This window comes from Falco rusticolus, chromosome 3 (genome assembly GCF_015220075.1).
Source record: "Falco rusticolus isolate bFalRus1 chromosome 3, bFalRus1.pri, whole genome shotgun sequence".
NCBI classification, from domain to species: Eukaryota; Metazoa; Chordata; class Aves; order Falconiformes; family Falconidae; genus Falco; species Falco rusticolus.
In genome coordinates, this window is record NC_051189.1 from 9,936,171 (window position 1) to 9,946,114 (window position 9,944).

A 9,944-nucleotide genomic window follows, 5' to 3' on the forward strand; every position below is an offset into this window, starting at 1 on the left:
TACTGGTGGAATGAAAAATCCCATTTTTTACTTACGAAGGATACCTTTCAAATTATTAAGCCAGACTAAAAAATGGTTGGAAACTGAATGAATCAGTTGAGCCACTCTGAATTTAATTAGAGGGAGACTGAGAATTTGGTATGCAGAAGCTTTTATCATCCTGATTTATAACAAGGCAGGAAAAAAAATATCAAAAATTTTAACAGAGGACAAGAAATAATTTTTTCTTGAGTATTGTGAGAAAGACCCATGAAATAATGTTGGAGCTATACTGCCAAAGAGTGGGCCAAGGCTTTTGATAATAAGCAAGTATACTTTGTGTAGCTCTTAATTTTATCTATTTACATAAGTATATATATGTATATATGCACACACATACAGAGTCATATGTGTAGTTCCTGCATTATATTTATATGTACAATAATACATATATTACATTTATAAATATATTACTACATTTGCATTCAGTACAACTTATTGTTTTACATAAAGAAATGTATAACCTTCAGGTATATAATGTTGTTTGTTGCTTTCACAATAGCTAGTGGTATCCTGCCCTGCCCCCATCACTGCCCCCCCTGCCTGTGGCAGAAGAGCAGGTAGTGTCAAGAAAGGAGCTGGCAGGCTGCCCCTCGGACTGCTGTTTGGCAGTATTCATAGCCAGGCCAGTGACATGGCCTTGGCTAGTGGAAGTCCTTGTCAGGCTGATGTCCTGCCTGTGGTGACAAGAGGCTCACTGTCACATGCACTGCACATGTTGGATATTTTAATTTCTTTCAGCCTCCCAGAGCTGGAGATCTCTACTCCTATCTTCGGCTGTGGGAAGGGAAGCCTGCTGAGGGCCATGGCACCTAAGGTGGCAAGCACTGAATCTGTCAGGATGTGCCTCGGTGGAATCGGTTGTTCCAGGCATGCAAAATCCCAACACTGGCTTGTGTGGAGCGTGATGGAGCACTATATGGGGCATCGCCTGTCTGGGCTTCTTTTGCAGAACCATTATGGATGCATTCATTACCTGGGTGCTACAACGTGCCAGAGAGGGTGTCAGGGACTGGGCAGTGCACTCAGCCAAGGACTTTGGTCAGTCTGGGATGTTTAAGAACAAGAAAGATAAAAAAAAAACAAACAGAAGGGAGCACTTTTATGATTCCTTCTCACAAATTTCCTCTTTTAATGAAGCAATGAGACCTTCTCTTTTGTTTTTAATTTCTTTTCCCACTGTTTCTCTCTTGCAGTCTCTTTTAACTCACTAGACATCACATCTGTTCACCGTGTTCATAGGCTAATGCCATCTACAGGTTATTGCCAATGCCTGCAGATTCTTCACATCCCTGCAAGTTCTACCTGTGTGACCTAGAAATTAATTTATGATTACACCAGAATAAATAACATGCACCCTTGTACTGCATTATTACATATGAATAAATAAAAAATACTACATTATGGCCCATACTAATAAAAAAAATGCGGGGAAGGGTGGAGAGAGATATGTCACGGTCAGCCTAGGCAAGTCTCTTCCTACTTGTGTGATAAATATTTTCATTATAGTTATATAATCAAATAGAAAATTATAATTAATTATGAATGCCTATCTGAATTAATCTGGAAAAAAAGGAAGCAAAGGACGTCTGGTGCCAAGCAATACAGTTAAGGTTCTTAAAGAAGCCATCACTTTGATTTCTTTGTCACAGTGGTTGCACCATATTCCACTGTGAAGGCCAGAAAAATCACCTCCCTCTCAGGGGTACAGAAGGGACAGTGAGCACGCAGCACCTACTGATACCAAAGCAGAGCTCAGGTATTATTTGTCATTAACCATTGCCGGTGGCCCTGCACTGTTGCAGTACAGCTGCATGCAAAGGTGCTGGCCTGCCTTTCCTTCAAAGAGTGAAGGACTCCAGTAGGGCTCTGCAATGTTAAGGATGGTATTTCTGACGAGATATTTCCAGCTTCAGCATTCGAGCTGTCAAGGCTGTTGTCAGTTCAAAGCAGGCTCTTTTTCCTCTCAAGGCATTACATAACCACCAATTTTGTTTTCCACATTTACCAGAAGCTGCCGGCAAGAAAACAATTCACTGGAGGATATAGCAGTTAAAGTACCAAGGTCTGGCTTTTATTTCTTCTCATTTTTACCTCTTCTTTCTTTTCATCCCCACATGTAGGTGACAAGGAAAAGACATTTATCGTTACATTTCTGATTATACATCGCACATTTAACTTCAGTAACGTAATAAAATTTTGATTCATAACCAAGGAGAAAGAAAGGAAGCATAATTCAGAAGAAGAGTAAAATCTGTTCACTAGAACATGAAAAAGCAGCAATTTGTTGAAAGCTCTGTATCACTTAATGGTACACTAGATTCAGAAGAAATATACTGATGTTTATTTAACATCATCACTTAATTTGTGATCATCTGGGAATATATTTGGTGCTTCACAAAACACATTGCAAAGTAAAACCCTGTTCAAAAGTCAAACAAATCAAAGGCCTTTTTATCATATAGTTGAGACAGCAGTGTGGATACCAAACCTATGCAGTGCTGCACCGAACTTCATTTAGAAAGATGAGGGTTTGTAATGAGGGAAAGGGAAGAACTGCAGCTTTATAACTGGTGTCTGCCTGGGCACTGCAGGATCTCCATATATCAGAGCTCACAAAAGCCCATACTAAAGCTCTGCAAATGGAAGGCTTCAAAATGATTTAGATCAATACAAGCCAAAATAGCTGTATGAGAAGTGTTTTCAGTTCAGAATTGGTGTTACTGCCAAAAAGAAAATTAAAAAAAACAAAGCAAACCAAAGCAAACCAAAACAAACCAAACAAAAAAACAAACAAACAAACAAAAAAACAACAGGTCCCTCAGTATGCTAAATGTCTTCAACCTCCAGCCAAACCTCCAGGAAATTTTAAGCTTTTTTAGGTCCATATACAGGCCTATTGTAAATGATCTACAAGCAACTGTAGACCTTTCACACTCAGGGAGCGCCAATCTCCTTAACAGAACAATGGGAATATGGAGATCTCAAGTCAGGTTTTCTTGTATCATAATTCCCCATGACAGAATATATATACAGAATTGAGTAACATGGGGCCCTGGAAGATATTACAATAAGTATGGCTCATCTTAAATGAGGGGCAAGGAGACCTCTCACTGGGCTCCACGGCAGAGTCTGATAACACCAAAGCACATGGATTATCTTCCTAGCTGGGAACTGCAGCACACAGCACAGCACGTCTTACACCAGATGTCACTGTGCCATGCATGATGAATATCACATCTTCATTACAGTCTTTCCCTGCTAAAATCTGTATATATGTTGTTGCAGCAAAAAGGACCTCCTAACGTTCAGTAAATCTTTTTCCCTATGTTCTGATTACCAAAGCACATTTTCTCTAGACCTAAAGAAGCTGCTAGCATCTTCTTTCCTCCCAGCTGTGCAAGATATTATTGCTTTTTAAAATGAGGTGCAAACTAAAAATGAGAAGATGGTTGTGTCAGGGTTATTTCTGCTTAGAGAAATAAAATTTTGCAACCTCTTTTTCTCTCACTTTTCATCTTCCATTCACATAAGGAAAGCCATACACTTACAGACATGAAAATGGACACACATTCTCCTTTTACAGAGGGCTTAATTTAGTCCTTGAGTATGCACAGAAATCCTCCCTGCAGCAAAGTGATGTCAGACTGTGTGTACCCCTGCAGTATATGGAAATCCTGGTTACCATGAGAACCAGACTGCTGCCTCGCTGAGGTTTCCGCGCACTGCTAGGAAGACATGCCTCCATTTTGCCCCATGGAAGCAGCTCAGCTGCAGGATGCCCTGTGCCAGGCTGGAACGCTCCTGTCAGTGGTCCTCAACTACCTCCAGCTCTGCCACTGAAATGGACGTGTAAAAGTGTCAGATAAACAAGACTACATTTCTGAAGCAACATTCTTCCCAACTATATTTCTTCCCCTCCTCCACCCTGGAAAATATAGCAAGAAGCTGCTTGAACTTGAGGCAGTATTAAGGCACACAACATTTTATTGCATTAGGAAAGAAATCAAAGCTACACACCATAGTGAGGTCTCGGGAGATTTATGTCTCCAAGCAGCCATTTTTCCAAATGCTGCTGCGCATACATACAGCCTTTCTGAGCACAGTTGGAGCAAATACTGCTGTGATAAACTTTGTGCTCCTGAGCTAAATAAAAAGGCTGGCTTCCCTTTTCACTTCCTTGCTAGGGACACAAAACCAGCTTCTTCAGATATAGAAGTGCTTAGAGCTGATCAGTGAAAAAGGGAAATTTTATCTGTTTTCCTCTTCAAATCTCTAGAAAATTCCTTGTGACAAGACACTGAACTACGTAATATGCTTAGGCTGCAATGAATGAAAAGCCTTTATCCCATTCTATAATTAAGAGAAGTATAATGTAGCAAGAGGTAACTAACATTCCTTAGAGGAAAGTGTTATAAGGGAAATAGTTGTGCATATTCCTGCTGGCTAACACAGAACTAAGGGACCAGACAACCACCCCAAAATCAAAGCCTAATGCCCCAAAACTGCTATGTATCAACCTGAGACATAAAAAGGCAGGTTTAAATGGCCTGATTTCAACATCTAATTTTTCTTAGTACTCTGGAGAGCGTTTTGGAGCTACAGAAACTGTTTCTTAGTTTCACAGGTAACTGGTACCTCGCATGTGTGCCACTGTAGCCCTGTTACCTGGAGGTATCAGCTCTCTTTTCTCTGAGGAAGCCAATCAATTAGCAATTATGTTAAACTCAGGCCACCTGCTTTTAATGTTTGCTTTACTTGCATGTTTCAGCTTCTTTGTCAGACACGATGTAGGCTTTTGTGCCTGAAATTTTGTCTTTTTTTTTCTAACTGTGTCAGCTAGCATAGAAAAAGATATTAGCTCACTCTTAAAAACCAAACCAAAAAAAAATTTCTTTATTTCTTTTATTTTAACATTATGGGAAGACGAATGCAAAACAGCTGTAAACATGGTTGACTCGGGACTAGTTTTCAAATTTGAATGAGTGGCACAGCAAATTTTTCTGCCTTTGCCCAGTGTTCCTGAACACAGGGCTGCACAGTTCTACATACAGCCAGTAGAGGACAGCGGTGAATACACACACACTATCAAGCCCATCACTCATATTTTATATATACAAAGCAACTTCTCTGTATGAAGTGCTGTGTTTCTTGCCATCTCAAAAGTCAGTTCACGTTTATGAAATCTGTGCATGTCAAAAGAACACAGATTACAAAGAACTCGCAGAACAAATGTAAATAATTATGCTCCATGTATGTGGAGTGTATTTCTTACTTATGCAGAACTCTGCTTAGGTCTCACTCAAAGATCTTGACTTGGTCCTTGTTCAAAAGGCTTCAAAGCTTTTACTAAACAAAAGACAGACCTAGACTGCAAATCCAATAAGCATCTTGCTTATGTTAGGAATGCAGGACAGGCCCCTCAGTGTAATTATTTCTGTTCTTTAATATAATCCAGAGTCCGAGAAGGCAGTGAAGTTGCACAAAAGTTCACAGAGCTGAAGTCTGCATCAGGAGCAGTTGCATTACCCACCTTGTACTACCCACCCTTTCAGGAACAAGTTACAGAAGAATACAGATCTAATCATTTTCAGCTTTTAAAAAAATAATGTTCTATAGTTCCTTTATCTACCTCAGTCTACACTCTATACTTTTAGTGAAAGCTATTGGGATTTCTTGTGCAAGTACACCTGTACCTAAACCCCTGGACTGTGGGTTCACTAAAGTCTACAGCTTATTTTGACATGTAGAAAACATTCATACTTTAAAAAAAAAAAACAGCAAAAAAACCCCCAAACCAAAAACCCACAGCAAAAATACTAAACCCCCACAACAAACCAAACAACCAACCCACCCACCCACCCCCCACCCCCAAACTTAGCTGCATGTTCAATGAACAGTGACAGAGCTATAACGTTTTATTGGTACTTATGATTTTATCTGTCATGGCCTTGTGGCCTGAGGTTTTTTAGCGTGGTTTTGTTTTTTGCCACTTCAATGCCAACTTAATTAATGTACAACTGAATTAAAAACTTCATATGATTTCACAACACAGAGTACGCAGGCAAAATATTTTGTGTTTTCCCGCATTTTAAAAATAGTAGCTTGAGGACAGTGTTCATAGAAGTTAAAGGCTATATCAACCAGAAACAACATTTCAATGTTTATGTAAACTCTATTGCATGAGAGAGCACAGCTCACCGATTTCCATCGTGTTACATTTTCAAAGTGACATTCTACAAAGCCCTGAAGAAACTACCACATAACAAAGAGTGTCTCCCAGGGTCCAGTCTCTTCAGATTCATCTGCAGCAATACAAAACACCTATTAATGGAATACGTAAAGAGTGCTTGTTTACAAAAGATGATCAGGAAACAATTTCTAAAGACCTTGAAATAAAGTCTTAACTCGTAGGAGTATTTAATCAACAAATATGTTCAAGTGCTTCTCCATGCAAACATCTAGCTCATGTTCTGATCTTTCAGAGCACTGAAAAATATCTATATTAAATTAACACATGGCATATTGAGAGTTGCAATTAATATTTTCTTTTCAGGAAATGGAATATTCACCAGGTACAGAAATAAATGACCCTCTGGTTTGCTTCAGTATATATTTGGATTTTGAGTTTTGCATTAGGTTGCTGTTTGATTCTTTCCAAAAGTGGGACAGTAAGAGTTACAGGATCATCTGTAATTGCAGGAATAGGGGCCTGACAGCAAGCATGGATCGAAGCCTAGGCACTACTGTCTCTACAGAGTGTCTGAAGTCCCAGAGGTCTTGGAATTATGTCAGAATCTGAAATTGCCTTTTAAAAAATACATACATCTCTAGCCTTCACAACTGCAAAGGTAAAGAAAGTGCAGCCAACTCAGTGGCACTAAGTGAGCCTGCAGACAGTCTGAATGAATCAGTCTCAGTATGGTGACCTACCACCAGCATCTCCCGTCCAAGTCTAGTTGCTCCAGGCACTCTTGTCAGCAGCAGACTCTGAACGGCTGGGTGGACGCCTCTTAGAAAAGAACAGAGCACCTAGCCATGTTAGTTTGGTCCCAGTGGAGTCTGCCAAAACATTGAGTTCAAAAGTGTCCATATGACCTCCGAATTAATTTGTATTTACAAGTGCGAGTCATTGCACAATTTTCAATAACTCAGTTTGTCTAAATCACAGGGAAACTATGTGAAAACATTTATGGTTTTTCCTCATCAGGCAATACTTAACAGACAATAGTCACTAGCTAATATATGCTGTGCAGAAGTTTTGCTTGTATCTGTATAAACGATCCATATTTATATCTATAAACTAAGCATTGTTTTCAGATTATTGATACAAAAGGAAAAACCTCTGGCACTGATGCAGAAATCAAGGAATGGCTACACTAATTCTTCCCCAGTTTGAAATCTATCCCATGGCTTCTCTGTACAGCAAGGCAAATACCAAATGCTGTTAAGATTGTCTATCTGTCAACCCACAGGAGCAGAAAAAAAATGCAGTCTTAATGCTCATCTCTTTTTTTCAGTTGACTGACCTGTGAAAGGGGCAGGGGTTGGGGGGACACAGAATTAGCACTTTAGATTTCCCCCTCTTTCTTCTTTTTACTTCTCAAAGAGCAAGGGTGATTGTTTCCTGGAGTGAAAAAGAAAAGGTTTAGTATCTTTATAGCATGAAGAAAATTCACTGAGGCTGTTTGTGAGAAGCAGGAGGAGAGAAGGGGACTGCCTAAATGCAAAGAAAGAGACACTTGCTCTGCCATCTGTTCCCGTGCACTGTCACCAGGCTGCTCTGCATGTAAGAGGCAGCTGCTCCCTTTTCCAAGAGTTAACACAAGATATTGGAAAAAGAACACCCACCCTCCAATTCTGACCATGCCCACAAAGGATCACAGCAAATAAGTTTATGGTACCATTTCTTTGCGATGCAGCCCCTGGTACAATTCCTCTGACTGTGCTCTGCTGCCTCTTGTTACAGTGGCAAGCTGCATTTTCCTCTCAGGAACAAATGCGAGTGGATTAGCACTATCACGCTCTACTCAGTAGTCTTTGCTTTGCATGCATTACCCTCACTGTGTTTTATGTCAGAGATGATTCAGCAACTTGGTCCTAAGTTCAGGAACAAACAAAGATTACCAAAGGGGCTGCTTGAAGGAAGGAGATGAACAAAAGCCCCATTTGTTAAAAGGGAAAATAAATAACAGTCTGGCTGTTAAATGAAAGGAAGCGAGACCAATGCAGGATAGAAAACTTAGGATACCAGCTGCAAGAGTATGAACTGGGATGAAGGTTTGCCTTCGCCATCTGCAGAGTGCATTGCCTTAGCCTGTGAACTGGATCTTTGCTTTGCCAACATCACAGCATCAAAGTGTAAATGTGCCTTTTGGTTTCTTTGGGGTTTTAAAGCATTTAAAGAAAGTTCATTTAATGCTATTCATTTAGAAGTCTTTGTCTCTCACTTTTTACGAGTTTTCTTGTCTCTGTTTCTAATAGCTCAGATTAAGTTTCTTCCAGGAGTAATCAAGATTTATAGGAATCACAAGCCAAGACTTTAGTGTCCTGTAACTAGGGTATTTCTGACTTCTTTTATTTTATTTCTGTTCATAATTATGTTTTATTTCTCTAAGAAGACTGGATGAGATGATGCTTCTTAAAGAAAAGGGGCAGTTACTTCTTCTGATCAGCTGAGCTTGCCCAGAGAAAAGGCAGCTTCAGAAACTATGTGCTGCAGGAGGCAAGAAAATTTTGCTAGTAGTCAGGAACCTTGTACTAGGTTTATGTGGCAAGGCTTATGTAGCCAGGCCAGGCCAGGGGTGGCAGGAGCTGCAGGGATCGCTTCTGTGAGAAGACACCAGAAGCTGCCCCCATGTCAGAGCCACTTCCAGCTGGTTCCAAGATGGACTCGCTGCTGGCCAAAGCTAAGTCCATTAGGAATCTCTCACCAGAGAAGGTGGATGTGCCCTGAAGGAAGATGCAGCCAGTAGAGAGCCTACACTGGAACAGTCTCCTGGCAGGAACTGTGCCCTGTGGACAGGAGCCCATGCAGGAGCCCATGACAGATCCACCTCAACACCTGGAGCACCTAGATCCATCACATCCCTCCAGCTCTGCCACACCAGTCAGTTGTGGGTATCATATGGTGTTGTTGTATGGCTCTGCTCGTGAATGGGAGCTGTGCCGTTTATTTAAAAGAGTGTGTTAGCTGTGCCCTAACACTTTAAAAACAGATTGCCTGAGACACCTAAATATTTGGTTTGACAGTTTATTCTTCTAATAATTTGGTAGAAACTGGAGGTTCATAGACATCTGCAGCTAATTTAAAAACTGCTTCCCCAATGCCTAGCTACACATCAGCTTCACTAATCTTACCAACAGGAAAACTGGCTGTAAGGTACTTCTCAAATAATCATATTTGTGATGTACATCCTCCAGCTTTATACCATTTAATGCCTTCACCAAGACTCCTAGTAGGAAGTCCTAGGCCAAGTGTTTCTATCAAAATATTCAGGGCTAAAAATCAGTGTTTTTAAATGGAACTCAGAAATCCCTTCTCCCTTCATGTGGAATTCCCTGCGTTTCTAGCACCAAATAGCAGTGCCTTCTTTTCTCACCCAGCAAAGCACATAAGCATATGATTAAAGATGCACATAATCTCATGTGAATGACTGGAGAGGCTTTCTCTCACCAGAGAGGAGTAAAGGATTAATTTATTACATTCAATTACATCAGGATGCTGTCCATGTAGCCAAGATGGGAGGCATGAAGGCTTTTTCCTTTTTCTAACGAGAGAGTGGACATGTTTCATTTGCACAACCCTGATTGCAGAAGGCAGTAATATCTGTCTGTGTTAACCTGTGCATTATACTGCATTATACTGCATCCGACTTGCAGTCGGAAAGACACAGAGAGAAAAA

At 40.4% G+C, this 9,944-nt stretch overlaps 1 long non-coding RNA gene across 3 annotated transcripts; it reads right to left on the bottom strand.

The window, feature by feature from the left end:
• Positions 1-2,282: 2,282 nt before the first annotated feature.
• Positions 2,283-7,664, bottom strand: LOC119145648. 3 transcript variants are annotated; one of them, XR_005103474.1, is made up of 4 exons: positions 7,569-7,664; positions 6,973-7,051; positions 6,241-6,363; positions 2,283-3,878 (listed from the first exon to the last, which is right to left on the bottom strand). It is a non-coding gene; the product is annotated as an uncharacterized LOC119145648 (long non-coding RNA). The 3 variants fall into 3 exon arrangements; XR_005103472.1 differs by lacking the exon at positions 2,283-3,878 and having other exon boundaries at positions 5,968-6,363; XR_005103473.1 differs by lacking the exon at positions 2,283-3,878 and having other exon boundaries at positions 5,968-6,363; positions 6,973-7,101.
• Between the last annotated feature and the right edge of the window lie 2,280 nt (positions 7,665-9,944).